Source organism: Apium graveolens, chromosome 9 (assembly GCF_009905375.1).
Source record: "Apium graveolens cultivar Ventura chromosome 9, ASM990537v1, whole genome shotgun sequence".
NCBI classification, from domain to species: Eukaryota; Viridiplantae; Streptophyta; class Magnoliopsida; order Apiales; family Apiaceae; genus Apium; species Apium graveolens.
The window spans coordinates 209,584,034-209,606,342 of NC_133655.1; the positions used below are offsets into that span (position 1 = coordinate 209,584,034).

The window sequence follows — 22,309 nt, forward strand, 5'->3', positions numbered from 1 at the left end:
CAAATCAAAAGGTCAACCAACCAAGCCAACACTTCATTTTCACCAAAAACACAAATTTTTTTCACCATTATTCATCTTTGCTCACGGCTTTTCTTCTTTTCCAAAGAAAGAAAAATCAAAAACCTACTTCCAAGCTTTGTTAAATTGAAAGGTATTTATCTAAGACTCCTTATGCATAGTTATGGATATCCTATAAGTTTGAGCTCCTGAATCCTTCACAATCTCTTCCTAAAAATCATGGAAGAAGATTGTCAATAGTGTTTTTCAAGAACTAAAATTTTTGTTCTTGAAGTTTTGTTTAGTTTAAGCTTGGATAAGGACTTTAAGGGTGATTCCAAGCCATTCTCTTGATTCTCCACTCTCCAAGGAAGGTATTGTTAGGGCGAAAACACGCGCTAATATTCACGCAAGTATACGCGTTCGCAAGTAGTATAAGATATAAATCAGATTCGTTCCCACAGAGACTGGTTTAGGTTAAGTTCAATTTATGCACCTATGCAACAATGTATGGTTATCGCTTAATGCTAAGACAAATAACAAATTGGGTTTTTATTAAACTAAGAGATTATACTAAATAACATTAACTAAGAGAATTGAAGTTGAATTACTATATATGACAAACATGGGATCCTAACTTCATTAAATACTTCATTCAATAGCCTTATTGTTCTTAACCTTAGCATGTGATGGTGATGACACTAATCAGATAACACGAAACTGATAAATGCCAACTTTCATTGCACAAGTACCATTCTACAAGACATCCACAAAAGAGATAGAAGCTGAATAGGCACCAATTATATTGAGACCCTATATGTCTATAGAATTTGACAACATAACGGTTTAAGAACAAGTTATCTATCTTGATTACATAGGGCAAGTAAAACGGTTAGAGTTACCTACGAATCATGCATACACATACATGAACCTATGCTAGCATGGCAAGTTCTAAACCTCTATATTCACTGTCGCTTCAATAGAGATTAACACGCTATCTTATATGTTAGCTACGCACATAAGATGAATAAGCACAACCATGCTAGGATATCAATCAATCACCACACACCAAGATATCGAAATAATTAACTATTGAAATCCATAAGTAAATCCGCTAGAATCCCATGACAACGATTAGCCCATAATCGAACTCATTGTCACCATGGGTTCCAATGAAAGCATGGTATAAACAAGGTCTTAATAAACTAAATAATAATCAAAGTACGAATAAACGAGATCTAGGTTCAACAAGAACGAAAATGAGCATCCAAAGTTACAACTAATTCAAAGAATCACAAGTTGAAAATAAGATCTTCTTTTTCGGAGTTGTTCTATGCTTCTAGGTCTTCTCCTTGGTATCCCAATCTTCCCGGATGATGAAAACCCTTTTTTTTAAGTATATATAAGCCCCTAGTGGACCTGGACCCTTAAAATCGTCAAATTCTACTCAAAAAAGGCTTTTTCAGCGAAATCAGCGACCAGCCGCGCCCTGAGCGGCCGCTCAGCTCTCCTGAGCGGCCGTTCAGCTCTCTGAGCGGGCGCTCAGCTCTCTGAGCGGGTGCTCAGCTCTCTGAGCGGGCACTCAGCTCTGCTGAGCGGGCGCTCAGCTACTGACTGCAAAAATATTATGATGAATCTTGTTTTGACCATAACTTGAGTTCTACTCGTCAGAATTAGGCGATTCAACTGCCCACGCGAAGCTATTGAGATTCTCTACAACTTGACAATGGCCATGGATTCCAATTCTGATCACTTTTCATCATATTTCCTTTAAAAGCTCTTTTCTTCATTTAACTAATACCTGAAATGCAATAATACAAAAACACATCAAAATACCAACAACTTGAGTCCAAAACACCAATTTAAGCTTGTAATAAAGCATTCCAAGTGGATATAAAATCCACTTATCACACCCCCAAACTTGAATCGATGCTTGTCCTCAAGCATAAACAAACTCAAAACTACAAAACAAACCTAATGCATGAATGCAACTATGTGAATGCAACTAAATGATAATGCAATCGATCCCCTCAGAATAACCATAATCAAATGAATAAACCAATGCCTCTAAGAATGCAATAACTTGAAACAGAGTTCGAATAAATCCCACAAACCAACTCACAAACCAGAAACGTGCGTGTGTGGATGCTTAACAGATATACTCTCGATACTAGATCAATAACCATAACTTATCTATCATCGAAACAATCAAAAGTTTATAAACAGAATAGACAATAGACGCATTATGACTCACAACACCTCATTTCTACTAGAGTTATACAAGGATTCACACTATTATTGAACACATAGCAAAGATGCTTATTTGATCGTACAATGAATGAGGTCCCAAAAGACTTATACAATAATACTCATGTAGCGAGCGTTAGGTTAGCGGATCCCAGACTATAAAAGCCTTAGGTCACTAGGCACAAAGTCCCCTAGAACTTAATAACTCGAGTATTAAAGAGCTCACACTTGATCAATTGTGCATGAACAAATACTTTTTTTCTTTCTTTTTTTTTCTCTTTTCTCTTTTTTTTTTCCTTTTTTTTCAACAATTTCTGAATGAGTGCGTTTCGCTCCATCTCATTCAACCCTAGACTACCCATAAAAATATGAGCCGGCTACTAGCCATTTGACGCCTAGCCTTACAACAACTAGCAATGAAATCCAAGTTTTTCTCCAGATAAAAAAAAATCAGTGTTTTTACGTCACTACGAGAATATACAAATTCTAAATATAACCAAGTGATTAAATCTCAACAACAAACAAGTATGATCATGATCTAGATCAAAAGTAACCCTATAAGACTTTGTGAAAATATTTGTTTCTGGCATGCAAATCAATTCATTAGGACTTAAACATCCCTCTATTCATCATCACCACACTGAAATTAACATCAACTTATCAAATATCATAGTTCATCTTAAGGGATCATGCTAAATATGCATAAAAATGCAACTATATGAAATTACATAAAAACAAACAAATATGTCCTAAATGAACAATCATACAAAAATATGAATGAACTACAACTAAACATGCAACATGAATCTATATGAATCTATATGGACACACACTACTAATCCTTACATTATCACCCCCAAACTTAAAATTTTCAATGTCCTCATTGAAGGCAATAATAAGGATTTTAGGCATACCTAATTAGCGGGAGATTCACCCTCGTCGGGTGGAGGATCAGGTGGCCAATCAACCTCGCCACTAGTGTCTCGGAAAATAGTACCGAAAGCGTGTGTCAAATCTTCAGCAAAATGACAGTGAATGTCATGCATGGCCTCCATACGCCTAATTACTCACCTGTACTGCTCGTCACCAACACCAGTCCTATCAACTACCTGCTGCACATGAGAAGAACCCTCTATAGGCACTGGAGGATCCGTTCGGCTACCCTCTACATCATCAAAGATATATCTCAACCCCTTGTCAGGGGGTGCACCTAAGAATGAATAACTCAAGTGATCTGGTAGTGGGTTGAGCTCAAGTGTGGGAGCATCTTCAATAGATGGCTCGAGACGCTCCTGAGAAATTTTCAGCTCTGCTAACCCAGGAGAATCAAATGGCACATCCAACTTCCTCTTCCACGGAGGTGCATTCAAAACCTGCAGTTGCTCTACTTTAAAACACTCCTCTTTAGCTGTGGGTAACTTTATTTCCTTGAACACATTAAAAGTGACCTTTTGATCGTGAACCTTCATCATAAGCTCTCCTTTTTGCACATCGATCATAGTTCGGCCTGTAGCCAAGAATGGTCTTCCCAAGATGATGGGAATCTTCTTATCTTCCTCGAAATCAAGAATTACAAAGTCAGCAGGGAAGAAGAGTTTATCCACCTTGACCAAGACATCCTCCACTATACCTCGTGGATCTGCGATGGAACGGTCAGCTAGTTACAATGACATGTATATTGGTTTCGGCTCAGGCAGACCAAGCTTCTTCAAGATAGATAAGGGCATCAGATTGATGCTAGCTCCTAAATCACATAAACACTTGTCGAACGACAAGTTTCCGATGGTGCAAGGAAAAGTGAAGCTTCCAGGATCTTTAAGCTTCGGAGGCAACTTCTGTTGCAGCACAGCACTGCATTCCTCCGTTAGAGCAACGGTCTCTAAGTCATCGAGCTTCACTTTCCGAGAGAGAATACCTTTCATAAACCTCGCATAGCTAGGCATCTGTTCAAGAGCTTCAGCGAAAGGTATGTTGATATGAAGTTTCTTGAACACCTCCAGAAACTTCTCAAACTGCTTATCCAGCTTTTTCTTCTGCAGCCTTTTAGGAAAAGGAGGTGGAGGATAAATCTGTTTCTCCCCTGTATTACCCTCAGGAGGAGTGTGTTGCACAGTAGTCTTCCTTGGTTCCACCTCTACTTCCTTCTGCACATCTTCTTCAGCCACAACTGCATTTTCTGAATCTTGAGATTTTTCTGGCTCTTCGTCTTGCTGAACTTGGGAGCTTGTGACCTTTCCAGACCTTAAGGTGATGGCGTTCACCTGTTCTTCAACTTCCCTCTTGCCTGGATTTGTTTCTGTATCACTAGGAAGCGTTCCTGGTGGTCGATTCAATAAGGCATTAGCAATTTGCCCTATTTGGTTCTCCAGATTCTGGATAGAAACAGCCTGGCTTTGGCATATAAGAGCCTGGTTTTTGTACATAAGCCTCAACTCCTCCAATTCATATTTTTCATTCGAAGATAGACCTGCATCATTAGTTTGTTGTTGAAGTTGGAGTTGTTGTCTTGGTGTAAATTGTTGCTGAAAACCAGGAGGGTTAAATAGCTTATTTACAAACTGCTGGAATGGTTGTTGCATCGCATTCTGATTATTGCTCCAGCTGAAGTTAGGATGATTCCAGTTGTCAGGATGATAAGTGTCTGGAACTGGTTGCTGCGATCTCTGAAAGTTGCTCACAAACTGAGCTGAGTCACTAGATATAGCGCATTGTTCTGTCACATGCGGACCTGCACACAGCTCACAAACACTAATTATCTGCTTAACATCATAGTTAGCCAGAGAATCGATCTTCATAGACAACGCCTTTAGTTGAGCAGTGATAGCCGTAGCTGTATCCACTTCAAGAACTCCTGCTACCTTGCCCTGTGGATATCTCTGGGTTGGATACTGATATTCATTAGCAGCCATCAGTTCAATTAGATCATAAGCTTCCTTATAGCTCTTTGCCCATAATGCTCCGCCTGATGCTACATCGAGCATGGGTCTGGACTGTGCTCCCAACCCATTGTAAAAACAAGTGATGATCATCCAATCAGGAATTCCATGATGAGGACACTTCCTAAGCATCTCCTTGTAGCGCTCCCAAGCTTCACTTAGCGATTCTCCCGTTTGCTGCGCAAATTGAGTAATAGCATTCCTGAGTGCAGCTGTCTTCGCCATAGGGAAGAATTTAGTAAGAAACTTCTGAGCAAGATCTTCCCAAGTAGTAATCGAACCAGCTGGTAGAGAGTGTAACCAGCTCTTAGCCTTGTCCTTCAGAGAGAATGGGAACAGTCTCAGCTTCACAGCATCTTCAGAAACACCGTTGAACTTGAAGGTGTCGCATATTTCAATGAAATCCCTAATGTGTGTATTGAGATCTTCCGTTGGAGAACCCCCAAACTGGACTGAAGTCTGTACCCATTGAATTATGCCAGGCTTGATCTCAAAGATATTAGCTGTGATAGCTGGCCGGACAATGCTAGATTGAATGTCATTGATCTTGGGTTGAGAAAAATCCATCAAGGCTTTCGTTCGTGCTGCTGGATCTCCCATTGTAATGAGTACCTGAAACACAAACAAATAAACCGTGAAAGTAAAAGAATCCGAGTCAGTGAACTTTAACGACCACTGATGACAAGCACATAAACTAAAAATTAACACCGAGTCCCCGGCAGCGGCGCCAAAAACTTGTTAGGGCGAAAACACACGCTAATATTCACGCAAGTATACGCGTTCGCAAGTAGTATAAGATATAAATCAGATTCGTTCCCACAGAGACTGGTTTAGGTTAAGTTCAATTTATGCACCTATGCAACAATGTATGGTTATCGCTCAATGCTAAGATAAATAACAAATTGGGTTTTTTATTAAACTAAGAGATTATACTAAATAACATTAACTAAGAGAATTGAAGTTGAATTACTATATATGACAAACATGGGATCCTAACTTCATTAAATACTTCATTCAATAGCCTTATTGTTCTTAACCTTAGCATGTGATGGTGATGACACTAATCAGATAACACGAAACTGATAAACGCCAACTTTCATTGCACGAGTACCATTCTACCAGACATCCACAAAAGAGATAGAAGCTGAATAGGCACCAATTATATTGAGACCCTATATGTCTATAGAATTTGACAACATAACGGTTTAAGAATAAGTTATCTATCTTGATTACATAGGGCAAGTAAAACGGTTAGAGTTACCTACGAATCATGCATACACATACATGAACCTATGCTAGCATGGCAAGTTCTAAACCTCTATATTCACTGTCGCTTTAATAGAGATTAACACGCTATCTTATATGTTAGCTACGCACATAAGACGAATAAGCACAACCATACTAGGATATCAATCAATCACCACACACCAAGATATCGAAACAATTAACTATTGAAATCCATAAGTAAATCCGCTAGAATCCCATGACAACGATTAGCCCATAATCGAACTCATCGTCACCATGGGTTCCAATGAAAGCATGGTATAAACAAGGTCTTAATAAACTAAATAATAATCAAAGTACGAATAAACGAGATCTAGGTTCAACAAGAACAAAAACGAGCATCCAAAGTTACAACTAATTCAAAGAATCACAAGTTAAAAACAAGATCTTTTTTTTCGGAGTTGTTCTGTGCTTCTAGGTCTTCTCCTTGGTATCCCAATCTTCCCGGATGATGAAAACCCTTTTTTTTAAGTATATATACGCCCCTAGTGGACCTGGACCCTTAAAATTGTCAAATTCTACTCAAAAAAGGCTTTTTCAGCGAAATCAGCGACCAGCCGCGCCCTGAGCGGCCGCTCAGCTCTCCTGAGCGGGCGCTCAGCTCTCTGAGCGGGCGCTCAGCTCTGCTGAGCGGGCAGCTACTGACTGGAAAAATATTCTGATGAATCTTGTTTTGACCATAACTTGAGTTCTACTCGTCAGAATTAGGCGATTCAACTGCCCACGCGAAGCTATCGAGATTCTCTACAACTTGACAATGGCCTTGGATTCCAATTCTGATCACTTTTCATCATATTTCCTTTAAAAGCTCTTTTCTTCATTTAACTAATACCTGAAATGCAATAACACAAAAACACATCAAAATACCAACAACTTGAGTCCAAAACACCAATTTAAGCTTGTAATAAAGCATTCCAAGTGGATATAAAATCCACTTATCAGGTATAACCCCTCCAAACCCTAACTTTACTTGAGTATTAGGTTTAAGTTATGTGTTATAGTTCATGAGAGGCTTGGTTGTTGTGAATGTAGAGGATAGTTGGTGTTGTAATGTTTTGGAGTTGTAATTCGTGGAGTATTGATTAATGAAGTATAGTTTAAATTCATGTTTGAGAATAGTATAAATTGATAATGTTGAGTTGTTGGGGCTGTTATGATGAAGTATGGATGGAGTTTGGTTGGGATGTTGATTGTGAGTTGATTGTGAGATGATTTGGAGTGGTTTAAATTTGGGTAATCGCGTAAACATAGCCGTCGTAATGTCCGATTTACTTTAGGCTGTTTTTGTTCTTAACATTAGGACCCGTGAACTCACTGCTAGGTTTTGACCATTGCCATGATTAGATAGTTCATGTTACGAGCTTCGTTTTGATATATGGTTCGTGTGAATTCGATGTACGGTTTAGGAGAAACGACCGTTTTCAGTAACGACGTTTCGCGAACGAATCATTACCCCTCACCTTACTTTGAAACCTAGGTTAAAGACCTAAAAGGACTAATTGGAGTATGAAACAATTATGTAAAGTGGATTAGGCAGTTGGTAAGGTACTCGCAAAAGAATCGCCTTAAAAATCATAATGGTTAATTTATTAAAAATGGTGGAGCCGAGGGTATTCGAGCGACTTAAGAGAATCATTAAGCGCAAAGCGAGCGTTAGAGTCTAAATTGGTTAAAGTATAGATTTACAAGTGACTTTGGTTTAATTCCAACTTATATGTTGTTTATAGGTTACCAGACTCGTCCCAAGCCATTTATAACCCCCAGTCGCTCAGGCAAGTTTTCTACCCGTTATACTGTTGTTATGATGTAAATATATGTATATGCATTATCTTGTGATAAGTGCATGATGGTTAATTAGCAAATCTTGCGATATATTGGAGCATGTGATATGGTATATATGCATGTCTGTTTCGTAATCTTGATATCTATCTGTTAATTCCAATGCTTATAGTTGCATAATACCTATGCTAGAGATAAGCAGTAGTTGTGTATACCCTTAGTATAGGGGACCCAAAGGTGGATATTTTCTAAAACCGGGAATCGATGTTCCCGAGTATATTATATATATATATTTATATATATATATATATTGATATAGTTTTCAAAACTATTAATCGAATAAGGTTTATTCGATAACTTTATTTTTATTAATGAATATTATTTTGAATATTCATTCGAGGACTTATGACTCCGTTAATTTTATTTAATGAATATTATTTTGAATATTCATTCGAGGACTTATGACTCCGTTTATTTTATTTAATGAATATTATTTTGAATATTCATTCGAGGACTTACGACTCTGTTTATTCTATTTAATGAATATTATTTGAATATTCATTCGAGGACTTATGACTCCGCTTATTTACTAAATAATATTCTTTATTTTATTAAAGAATAATGTTTCGATAATCAAACTTATTTTCGATTATTCAAATAAGGATCATACTTTCGTATAAGTATATCTTTGGTTATTAATATTCATTACAAGTATGAGTTTTAAAACTTCTACTTCAATTATTTTTATAAAGATTATTCTTTATGGGAATATTACTTAAATAATAATATTCAGATATTTTCTAATATATTAGGACTGATTTATTTTATTAAATCAGCATTACTCCAAATATTCTTAAAAATATTTTCGAGTCTTCAAAATGATTTTTAAAAGTTAGGGCGGATCCCAAAACTCATTTTTATATTTAAGATCCTCCTTTCGAAAGGGATTTAAATACTCGCTCAAAACCTGAGGGATCCTGCTCTGTGGTGTATTTTATATTCACAACGAGGTTGATGTTTTGAGAAAACAGTTTGATTACTTGCCCAATGTTCGGGAAGTAAGCCCATCTAATTGAGTCGGCATAAGCGACAGGCCGGGGTACGGTCTATCAAAGTGTAAGTGGCTGGGTGGCAGTCCATCAACGCATAAGAGTCCGGGTGGCGGTCCAGCACAAGGTCCTAATACGACCAGGGTGATGACCGGTGGGGGATTCATCCATCTACTAGTAGAAAAGGTTACTTATTGGTATCTTTGCCTGATCAGCAAGATATCGGGTTTATGCCAAGGTTTTCTCCTTTCCAAATTTATTAGATATTACAACTCTATTTATAATTTTCATATCAGAGGTTTTCAAGGAGTGTATGAAATGTATATATATAGGTGTATATATATATCGGGACTTAATGAAGTATCTCGTAACTTCATTATTTATAATGATATTTCAAAGATTGAATCTATTCAAGTCTTTTCTTGTAGTCTCATCTATGTAATGAACTTTTGGAACTGATGATACCTTGAACGGTGGTAGTTCAAGTAGTATCCGGAAAAGATATAAGTATATTGGAGTATCTTGTAACTTCATCTTTTCAACTTATATCTGGTTAATGATTATCTTATGCATGACAAAGATTTTCACAAAAACGTTGAGACAAGGTTAGATATATGAAATCACCTTGCAACGATATTTTTATACAGTTATAAACTGGAACTCTGTGTATATTATGCATGGAAGAGGACTTCCAAGATTTTGAAAAGTATATATACATATATAGTGAATATGTTGCGACTTGGTCGCGTTAAGATATCAACTTGGTTCATTTCTTCTTGACCAAGACTTTCATGAGTACTATGAGAATGCTCATATATTGTTAATTATTATACATATTATTTCGGTGGGCTTGTTGCTCACCCTTGCTTTCTTCTTCATCACACAACAACAGATAGAAAAGATGAACAGGACCAAGCTCCTGATTCGCAAGCGGTTAGGAAACGTTCCGCAGTTTCCTGTAGGCGTTGATGCCGTTATAGCCGAGGTAGGATCTACCAATAGGCTAGGCTTTCAACTTTTGATGTACCAGACTTAGTATATTTATGAATTGTAATAATGGCAAGGAAATGTAAATTTATTCAGAAACCCTTTTAAGGTGTAATGGCATATAATTGTGGAATAAAGTGACTTGTATTATTTTTTTGGTATTCATCTCTGAGACTATAACTTGTGGTGTGTGTGTGTATATTGTGGGGTCACAGTATGTAGTAGTTGGTTGTTTATTAAGATTAAGTGTTATTAAGGGAAATGGAACTCGTGACAACCCGGATCCCCGACCCCGAATTTGGGGGTGTTACAGAAATGGTATCAGATCTAAACGTTATAAACCTCAGAGATGATGTGAAGTTAAGATAATAAGTTCACTAAGAAAATAAGAACTCTTGCCAAGTTCTTAGTCGGACTACCTAACGTAGTACTTACAGTTAAAACCCTTATGGGAACCTTTATAAATATCGTGATAGAAGCGTAGTTCGTTCTCGTATAGGGCAGCGGGGCACCGAACCCTGAGGTTCAGGAGCATCAGCATGCGGATGTTTTATTACTAATTAGAGATCGGATTGTGGATCTGATAGAGCGTCCTAAAACAGGACCGGATGATGTTCATATTGAGGATGTAGCGGTTGAGGATGTTGTCCTCGAAGGGATTGTTGCTAGGGTGAATCCCGTGGAGGATCCTGATAAGAATGAATAAAGGACCACTGAGGAATTGATGACTATGGTTAGGGCGACTACCAGAGGTAGGATTGGCCGGTCACTATCGGAGGTGCATTCAAGTTTGTAAAGATAGTAGCCCTTTAACGCGGCTTACTCGTAAGACTGAGAAGTTTGAATGGACAGAGAAATGCGAGAACAGCTTTCAAGAACTGAAGCAAAAATTGGTGATGGCCCCTATGTTGGCATTGCCGGATGGAAAAAGGAGATTTTGTGAATTGTAATGACGCTTCGCATAAAGAATTAGGGTGCTTCTTATACAGCACAACAAGGTAATCGCGTATGCGTCAAGACAATTAAGGGAATATAAAATTCGATATCCCCACCCATGAGCTTGGGCTCGTGGCAATAGTTTTGTCCTAAATATTGGAGGCACTACTTGTATGGAGAGAAGTGCGAGATTTACACAAGCCATAAGTGCTCTAGTGCATTTTCACGCATAAAGTGCTCAACATACGCCAGAGGAGGCGGTTAGAGCTAATAAAGAATTATGATTGGGAGATTCTTTATCATTCGGGGAAAGCCAATGTGGTGGCTGATGCCCTTAGTAAAAAGGAGAGACTCGAGATAATAATGTCTTTGGGAGAGTTTATAAGAGATTTTGAGAAAATGGAAATAGAAGTGAAGGTAACCGGAGCCGGTACCGAAAAGCTGTTTGAGATTGCAATACAGACCGAATTACTAGAAAAGAACATATTGTGCCAGAAAAAGTGATGAATGAAGGCAGAGAGCCAACAAATAGATAAGAGATTAATACCGAGAAAGATGATATGGGAATAAGGAGGTATTCCTACAGAATTTGGGTTGAAAACCGAATCACTCTAAATCATTTAAGAACAAGAGAGAGTTTGAAGAGAGAGAGTATCGAGAGTGAGAGAGAGAGAAGTCCCGAGAGGGAGAAAGAAAATAAGAGAAAAATAAAGAGAAGAGAGATGCTCGGGTGAAAAAGAAAGAAAGTGGGGGTGGGGTGAGGTTATATACTACCAAGGAAGGGGTAGTATAGTAATTAGGTTATCTTATTACCAATTCACTCTTTATTCTTAAAAGGAAATGATTTCGATTTGCAAATATCTCTCTCAGAAAAGATGAATTTGATAAGAATGATAATTTTAAAATGTGAATCTCGAAATTAGCTTTCCAACCATTACTCATAATAAACTTTTGAGCGTACGGTTTATTTTATACGATTTTTACAAGTTTGAGTTAATATAGTATTTTAGCACATAAAAATCAATTTAAAATGTAATGATCACCAAATAAATCCGTCCATCATTTTTAGAAAGTCTTTAGGATTATTTCGAAGATAACAGAACAAATCTCATGCTTTTATCTTACTCAAATAATTTTATAAAAATGCGCGAAGGTTAAATAAACCTTATTTAAATCATATAATTCCCTTAAATCCATAAAATATTAACAATTCATGTAATCATGCATACAGACAAGCAAGCACATATACTGACACATCACAACTCATGTCTGATCATAAAAAATATTTCCCTCTTTAACATTATCCCATTCTTCTTTTACGTGTACCGGGTCACATTCTGCTTGACGGCCCGACGCTCAGCGTTTCAATTACGCTTCACATTATCATTATCGACCGACACGTCACTAGGATGCAATACTTCATTTAAACATTCATTTCATATAATGATACATATTTCATATTTTATTTACTTTAATCCCTTTTTAGGACGGGTTCCCTTCTACCCGACGGCCCGACAACACAGCTTAACTCCTAAGCTGACTCTTTAAACTGGAACGCGTCTATCTACACTCCCAGATACTAATATACAATAAAGACAATAATCATCACTTAATCACATATTTTAAGACCACTTCACATAAATCATACTTTATTGACTTAATTACGTCGAAGAATTCTCAGTCGTCACAATCTACCCTCCTTAAAAGGATTCTGTCCCCAGAATCTAGTCTAAGCAAATAGATGGGGATACTTTTCTTGCATTTCACTCTCTAATTCCCAAGTTGATTCTTCTACTAATGGATTTCTCCACAATACTCTGACTAGAGGTACAACTTTATTTCTAAGTGTCCTCTCTTTTCGGTCTAAGATTCGAACTGGTTGTTCTATATAAGACAAATCCGGTTGAATTTCCACTTATTCCAATTTGATCACATGGCTCGCATCAGCATTATACTTCTTCAGAAGAGATACATGGAATACATTGTGTAGATGTTGCATTTGCGGAGGTAGCGCCAATTCATATGCCACTTTTCCAACACGTCGCAATACCTCGAATGGTCCAATATACCTAGGACTCAACTTCCCTTTCTTTCCGAATCGGGTTAAACCTTTCCAAGGAGATATCTTTAACAAGACTTTATCTCCAGGTTCAAATTGCACATCTTTTCGTTCTCGATTGGCATACTTCGTTTGTCGAACTTGAGCTGCAACTAACCTTTTCCGAATCATTTCTACCTTTTCCTTCGTTTGTTGAACTAGCTCTGGGCCAATTAATTTGCGCTCACCAACCTCGTCCCAATACGTAGGGGATTTACATTTTCTTCCATACAACGCGTCATAAGGCTGCATGCCAATACTCGCGTGATAACTGTTGTTGTAGGAAAACTCGATTAACGACAAATGATTGTCCCAATTTCCTTTGAAATCTATTGCACAAGTTCGCAACATATCCTCGATTGTCTGTATTATCCTTTCACTTTGTCCGTTAGTCTGCGGATGATATGTCGTTCTCATTTTCAGCTTAGTTCCCAAATGGTCATGGAATTGTCTCCAAAATCTCGAGTTAAACCTTGGATCTCTATCAGACACGATAGATACAGGAACTCCGTGACGCATCACGATCTCATCCAAATACAATTTGACCAACTTTTCCAATAAAAACCTTTCATTTATCGACAAGAAATATGCTGACTTAGTCAATCGATCGATTACCACCCAAATCGCATCATAATTAGACTTGGTTTTAGGTAATCCTACCACGAAATCCATCACGATATGCTCCCATTTCCATTCTGGTATATCTAGTGGTTGAAGCAATCCACTTGGCCTCTGATGTTCTGCTTTGACTCTTTGACACGTATAACACTTACTTATCCATTCCGTAATTTCCTTTTTCATGTTTGGCCACCAATAACATTCTTTTAAATCCTGGTACATTTTCGTACTTCCAGGGTGAATTGAAAATCTTGAGTTATGCGCTTCTTGCAAAATCTCATGCTTTAGTTCCACAACATTAGGTATCCAAATACGTGAGTTAACACGATATATTCCTTTCTCATCCTTTTGGGCTTTAATTTCTTCTCCTGATAACTTATCCTATTCGCGATTCATCACTTGCTCTTGACAGCATCGAATCTTTTCCAAAATTTCGGGTTGAAATGACATCGCATATATCGCTTCATCTCCAAATTCTGAAGTCTGTACTTCTATTTCCATCTTTTCGAAATCCTTGATCAATTCTTCCGATGACGTTAACATATTCAATCTTTCTTTGCGACTTAGAGCGTCTGCTACCACATTTGCCTTTCCAGGATGATAGTTTATCGCACAATCATAATCTTTGATCAACTCTAACCATCTTCTTTGTCTCATATTCAACTCCTTTTGAGTGAAAATATACTTTAAACTCTTATGATCCGTATAAATCCCGCACTTTTCCCCGTATACTTTAAGGGCAAACACAATTGCTGCCAATTCCAAATCATGTGTGGGATACTTTTGCTCGTGCGGCTTGAGTTGCCTTGACGCATATGCTATTACCTTCCCGTGTTGCATTAACAGACATCCAAGTCCTTTATACGAAGCATCACTGAATATCATAAATTCTCCTTTTTCATCAGGTAACACCAACACTAGGGCGGTTACCAGTCTCTTCTTTAACTCTTAAAAGCTTTCCTCACACTTTTCCGTCCATATAAACTTCTCGTTCTTTCTTGTCAACTTCGTTAATGGAACAGCAATCTTAGAGAAATCTTGCACAAACCTTCTGTAGTATCCGGCTAATCCCAGAAAACTTCTGACTTCCGTAGGAGTCTTGGGTCTTTCCCAATTCATTACAGCTTCCATCTTGGCGGGTCCACTTTGATTCCTTCTTTATTAACTACATGTCCAAGAAATTGCACTTCCTTTAGCCAAAATTCACACTTCGAAAACTTAGCGTACAGCCTCTCTTTCCTCAGAATTTCCAGAGAAATTCTCAAATGCTCCTTATGATCTTCTTCCGTCTTGGAGTAAATCAGTATATCTTCAATAAACACAATAACGAACTTATCCAAATATTGCTTAAACACTCTGTTCATAAGGTCCATAAATGCAGCTGGCGCATTCGTCAAACCAAACGCCATTACCAAAAACTCGTAGTGCCCATATCTTGTTCGAAACGCTGTCTTGGGTATATCTTCGGCTTTAATCTTTCAATGATGATACCCAGATCTTAAATCAATCGTGGAGAAACATGAAGCTCCTTTTAACTGATCAAACAAGTCATCGATTCGCGGTAAAGGGTACTTAATCTTAATCGTCAACTTATTTAATTCGCGATAAGCAATGCACAACCTTATACTTCCGTCCTTTTTCTTTACAAACAACACCGGTGCGCCCCACGGGGATACACTCGGTCGAATTACTCCTTTATACAACAATTCTTACAACTGAGCTGCCAATTCCTTCATCCCGACTGGCGCCATACGATAGGGAGCTTTCAATACTGGTTCCGTTCCAGGAGCCAAATCAATCGTAAACTCGATCTCTCTATCTGGAGGTAGTCCAGGAAATTCATCAGGAAACACATCAGGAAAATCTCTTACTATGGGGATATCTTCAATCCTTACGGATTCTTTTTCCACGTCTTTAACATGAGCCAAATAAGCTTCGCATCCTGGACGTAATAATCTTCTTGTCTCGATAGTTGTTAGAAACTTCTTCTCTTGCCTCTTCCCTTTGAATATCACTTCCTCACCGTCCCTTGGTTCTTAACTTCACCTTCTTACTTTTACACTCTATCTGCACCTCATGGTTTGACAACCAATACATTCCTAGTATAACCTCAAATTCTCCTAACTTAAAAGGAATTAAGTCAGCAGAAAAGTGTTGACCTTCTATAACCACATCATAATCGGGACAAACCTTATTAACAATAACTTTCTCTTGATTTGCTACCTCTATAATCAAATTAGGTTCCAGAGGGTAAGCGACACAATTTAACTTATCAAGAATACTTTCAGAAATAAAATATCTAGTTGCTCCAGAATCCATCAATACTTTTACTTCTACTGAGTTTATAACGAGCATACCTGCCACCACGTCCACATCTTGCACCGCATCTTTCATTATCATATTAAAGGTCCTAGCTCTGGGTTGAGCTGACAGTGCTGGGAAAGACGGCGGTCCAGCAATCCTAAGAACATTGGCCTTCTGAACGGGCTCCTTGCAGTTTCTGGCCATATGGCCCATCTTTCCACATTTAAAACAAGCCAAGTCAGGCTTCTTTGCTCCATTTGGACACTCTAAAGAGTAATGCCCTTTCTGGTTGCACTTGAAACAGGTTACGTCCAACTTATTACACCTTCCCGGGTGTCTCTTCCCACAATTCTTGCACTCTTGAATCTGAGGTCTGTTATCCTTTCCCGGTTGTCCTGCTTTCTAGAAATAGTTATTCTGAGCTCCATTACCGGGTTTAAACTTCTGAAACTTTTGGTGCTGACCTCCACCATTACTTCCAAACTTTCCTCTAAACTTTGAACTTCCTTGTTCTTGCTCCGAGCTTTCAAATTTCCTTTTCCTTCCTTCATTTTCTCTCCTCGCAGTTTCACGCTCTCCTTCTACTATCATTGCCTTTTGTACCAAAGCAGCATAATTCTTGATCTCCAACAACGCTACTTGACTCCTAATCCATGGCTTAAGTCCCTGTTGGAACCTCTTAGCATTCTTTACCTCCGTATTTACATACTCAGGTACAAATCTAGACAGCTCCGAAAATTTCACTTCATTACTCCGCTACCGACATATCCTCTTATCTAAGGTCCAGAAATTTCATCTCCAACACCTTCGAAGACTCCCACCAGAAACTCGCTTCATCTTTAAGGTAATAACTCGCATACTGGGCTTTCTTATCATCCTTAAATTCTGCTAATTCAAAGGCTTTTTCCATTTCTCTTAACCACGACTGTGCTTTTATCGGATCGGGAAAACCTAAGAATTCTGGGGGATGAACAGATTAAAGTGTTTGAAGTTTTCAACTTTAGGGGCCACAGGTTGTTGCAAAAGCTGAGCAAGTCTGCTCATCATAGTGGTTTCTGGGTTTACTTCTGGGTCTTGGGTTGGAATTTCTTCTTCTTGGTGATCTGGTGAGTTGGCCATTTCTTACAAACCTGATTGAGCAATTATTTAGCAATACGATAGCATTGCATATATAACAGTATTTTATTATGGAATCTCTTTTGCGGGTTTTGAGCTTTACCCAATTTTGCGCATGCAATCCTATTACTACATAATTCTCATATCAGTGTTGTTTTCTCATGGCACGGGATAGGGTATTACGAAATTTTAAACATGGTTGTACGAAAACATGGTATTCAGAACAGTTTATGCAAATCTTTAGGGTGCACGATAGAAAACAAGATATATAATGGATTTATCAAACAAGGGGGTACATAAATAAAAGTCTGGTTATCACAAGTTCAGGAATAAGGTACAATAACAGGGTTAAACAGAGGAAAAACTGGAAAAATATCCCCCTATCTACCCCTAACTTCTAATAACTATTACAAAGTTCTAAAATACAATACAACAAATGAAAAAGGGATCCCGGCATCTGACCAAGTATCCCAAAGCCTATCGGCGCTGAAAACAACAACTACGGGCTCAACCAACAGTCCCGCCTAACAACTAATCATCCAGAATCTCTCTCAACACAACCAACATCTAGTGAATGATCTTATGCACCCTCCGGGCCTCAGCATCAGCATCACTAGTGGATGATCCCTCATCTAATCTCCTCCGGGCAACCTGCTCCACCATCTTAACCCGAACTCGCCACTCATCATCCATAACTAAAGTGCTCTTCCTAGACTCTCGAGCGAGCCTATCCACCAAAGCTCCTAACTCAGGAATACGGGAGTAAACAAAGTCCCAGTCCTGGGCTAACTTGCCACCAATACTGACAGGTACAGTCTTAGGCATCTCAGACTCTGGCTCAGGGGCAGGGGTCTCTGAATCTGGCCTCAAGGGTGAAATCTGCATAGGGATCTCACTACTCTCAGAAGGATCCTCCTCTGGATCTGAACTAACATACACAGGCTCCTCTGGAGAGGGGGGAATGGGTCCACTGGGGTATCGGTGAAACTAATCTCTGAATCTGAATCAGTACTACTACTGGGATCCTGAGAAAAAACACAAAAAAAACAACCAAGAAACAGTGTTAGGGTTAAATAAAACTTCCAGCTAACTCACACCCTAACTCTAGTTGCCACTTTAGCTAATACACACTTTTCCTTAGACTATACCTAATAGTCTAACTCAACTCTATATGAGTCGAACTCTCTCGCGATATAAATATATAACCAAAATACCCTTTTTAATCCTAACTTGTCTCAGGGACTAGATCATGTAGCTCTGATACCAACTTATGGCGCTCTCAATCTCGGGGTTAGGAAATGAGGACTCACACACCTTTAATCTAATAATTAAATAAGTATAAATCCCGATTAACTACTAACAGGATCAAACATGATAAAGTATGAGACAAGATTACAACTACCAACCATAAAATATAACTTACAACCCCAAAATTAAATATACATAGTCGATCCCAGCTTGGAACCGACAGATAACCCATTGTATCTTTACAACTCTCTGGCTAAGTGCTTGCTCACTCAAAAACATCACTACCTGCTCTGGCAACCAGAAGCCCTCAACACGATAGAAACCACCAGGTACGCTCTTACGAGCAGTGCGCCTAAGCCTGGCCATCTTCTTTCTTAACTGCCATGGTTAGATTAAAATAAAACATATGAGTATAAAACTCAGCAAGTAACTATAAAGCAGTTCTACGATATAAAATCCACAATATACTTTACCAATCTCAGGGCATTCTACTTTATCAGTTATAGGTGGCAGATTTCTATCTTTCGGGTTATGAAAGAGTTATGAAGGAAAATTTTGGGCTTTCAAGGAACAAGGCTCAAAGAAGGGTGAAAGACAACATTCATCACAAATCATTAAAGGATCCCAAATGATCTTTCGAATAGAAAGCGACAATCTTTTCATTATATGGAATCAATTATATGATCAACAGAATAAAAATCAGGGTTCACGAGTTATAAGCTGCATCATATCACAATCAACTCTTTTCAAAGCAAGATATACCATTTTTATTTTCAAAGAATCAATTACTGAGTAGGAAATTCCAATTCCCTTTTAAAAATCAATATGGAACCCTTGATTGGACCACTTTATCTTTTATTTCATTATAATACGGGTGATCAGCCCGTACCGACCTCCATCTGGTCTTTAAGGTACCAAATGGCATAATTTCAGCCTTAAATTGGACTAGCCCCGCTAGCCTCTTACTATGACTGGACTAGTCCCACTAGCCTCTTACGTCCCAATCCAATCCATCAGGAATTCATTTGGAAAACCTTGAGTTGGAAAAAGTAGCTTTTCTAAATTCATATTATCATTACCAAGAATATGAAATCATTCGGACTCTTTCAAGTCGAAACTTATTCTTAAATTCAATTTCAAGAAGTCAAAGTGAAGGAAATGAATTCAAGGATAAGCAAGGCTCAATTCTAAGGATCTTGAATCAATGATAACAAGGTACTCAAGTTAGAAGAATCAGAACTGTTATAAGGATCAATAGGGAAATAAGCAATCAAGGAATGAAGCATCATTACAAGGGGTTCGTAAAGGTACTTATAGGGTTTATAATAGTTCATGGTATAACAAACAATTAGAATAGGGAAAATGGGTTACAAAAGGGTTGAATCAATAGGCTTATCAGTAACAATTTCACAGAATCAAAGATAGGGTATCTCAAATCAATAACAGGGGTTCATTACTTTAACAGTTCAATACTCTACATGGCATGAACAATATCCTCTCTATAATTATTTACATAAGTAATTAGAGTTACTTGCCTGAATTCGCTTTCCTGTTTCACGAAGGTTGAACTACTGCCACCTAGTATACCTTTCCCTTTCCTAGCCTGAATGCCCTCACGTTCCGAATCTACAATCAAAACCAAAACCTTAATTAGTTTCTGTTAGATATATTTGTAATGTCATGTCTAATATGATTTGTGTTTAGTTTTCAGATCTTACTTAACAGGACAAATCAGTACTTAACTGGAAATCAGTACTTATACTGAAGTCAGGACTTAAGATATCAGAACTTAAGTTGTCAGAACTTAAGTTATTAGGAGATATTTATCAGGAGATAATATTAGGACTTAAGGAGACTTTCAGATAAGGAAGGCGGCTGATTGAAAGGAAAGAAGATCAAGACAAACATAAGAACAGCTATGCATGGAGAAGAATTATATAAGGAATAGAATACTTGGAAGAAAAGATAACTGATTGATATATATTAGAAAGCAGAATTATATTCGATATCAATTAGAAGATTATCTTGTAATTGTGTAGTATATAAACACAGACATAGGGTTTACACTATATGTGTTATCATAATCGAGTTTATTATTCTTTGTAACCCTAGAAGCTATCGTGATAATTTGTTCATGACTGAGAGAGGACATTTCTTTGTAACAGAGTTTATTGTGTTAAATAAAATCTATGTTTTGTTACTTGAGTTCTTATATTAGATTTGATTGTAGTAAACACTGTATTCAACCCCCTTCTACAATGTGTGTGACCTAACAAGTGGTATCAGAGCTATCTGTTAACATACATACAGTAAAGATCCAAAAACAATAATGTCTGAAGAAGTACAAACTCCAACCAAGCCCACCAAAATTGAAGAAACTCCAAAGACTCAAATCCATAATCGATATGAGACTATAAGGGTTCCCATACTTAAACCTTCTGAGTATCCCATATGGAAGGTGAGGATGTCTATGTTTCTAGAAGCTACAGATCCAGAATACCTTGACAGAATTAATGAAGGACCACACAAGCCAACCAAGCTCTCTGTTGTAGTTGCAGATCAGCTAGCACAGACTGTACCAAAGGAGAAAAGTGAATATACAGCTGAAGATATCTCATCTATTGTAAAGGATGCAAAGGTAAGACATTTGATGCACAGTGTCATTGATAACGTCATGTCAAACAGGGTAATTAACTGCAAGACTGCAAAGAAGATATAGGATGCCTTGGAGACAAGATGCCAGGGAACTGATTCAATTAAGAAGAACATGAGGACTATACTCACTCAAGAGTATGAGCACTTTGACTCAAAACCTGATGAGTCATTAACTGGTTTATATGATAGATTTGTCAAACTCTTGAATAATCTGTCACTGGTGGATAAGGAATATGATCTTGAAGATACTAATCTCAAATTCCTTTTAGCTCTTCCTGAAAGTTGGGATTTGAAGGCCACAACAATAAGAGACAACTATGCTCTTGATGAAACTACTCTTGATGAAATTTATGGTATGCTCAAGACTCATGAACTTGAGATGGATCAAAGAAGCAAGAGGCATGGGAGAAAGTCAAGGACAGTTGCTCTTAAGGCCGAGGAGGAATCCCCTAAAGTGGTTGTCTCAAAGTAAAGTAAAGGAAAGGCTCTCATCACAAAGTCTGATACTGAGTCATCAAGTCCTGATAGTGATGAGGATTCAGAAACTGAAAGTCTATCTGAGATGGACCCTGATGAAGACATGATGAAGCTGTGTGCTCTTATGGTGAAAGGAATCACAAAGATTGCATACAGGAAATTCAGAAGGGGAAAGAAGTTTTACAGGAAAGGTGCAAGTTCTGATAAGAAAGGTATCAGAAAATCTGAAGGCAAAGGAGGAAAGTCTGACAGAGGAGATTACTCAAATGTCAAATGCTAGGGAAAGAAGTTTTACAGGAAATGTGCAAGTTCTGATAAGAAAGGTATTAGAAAATCTGAAGGCAAAGGAGGAAAGTCTGACAGAGGAGATTACTCAAATGTCAAATGCTACAACTGTGGTGAGAAAGGCCACATATCTCCTGATTGCAAGAAAGTGAAGAGTGACAAAGGCAAGGCTCTTGTCACAAAGAAGAAAAGCTGGACAGACACTTCAGATTCTGAAAGTGAGGTGAACTATGCCTTGATGGCAAATGCTGATAGTAGTTCTGAAGCTGCTGAGTTAAAGGTGCCTCAAACAA

The 22,309-nt window shown here is 38.0% G+C and overlaps 1 non-coding gene across 1 annotated transcript; it reads left to right on the forward strand.

Moving 5' to 3' along the window:
- Window positions 1–5,283: 5,283 nt before the first annotated feature.
- LOC141687679 (small nucleolar RNA R71) lies at window positions 5,284–5,390 on the forward strand. The gene has a single exon (XR_012561167.1). It is a non-coding gene; the product is annotated as a small nucleolar RNA R71 (small nucleolar RNA).
- Window positions 5,391–22,309: the final 16,919 nt, after the last annotated feature.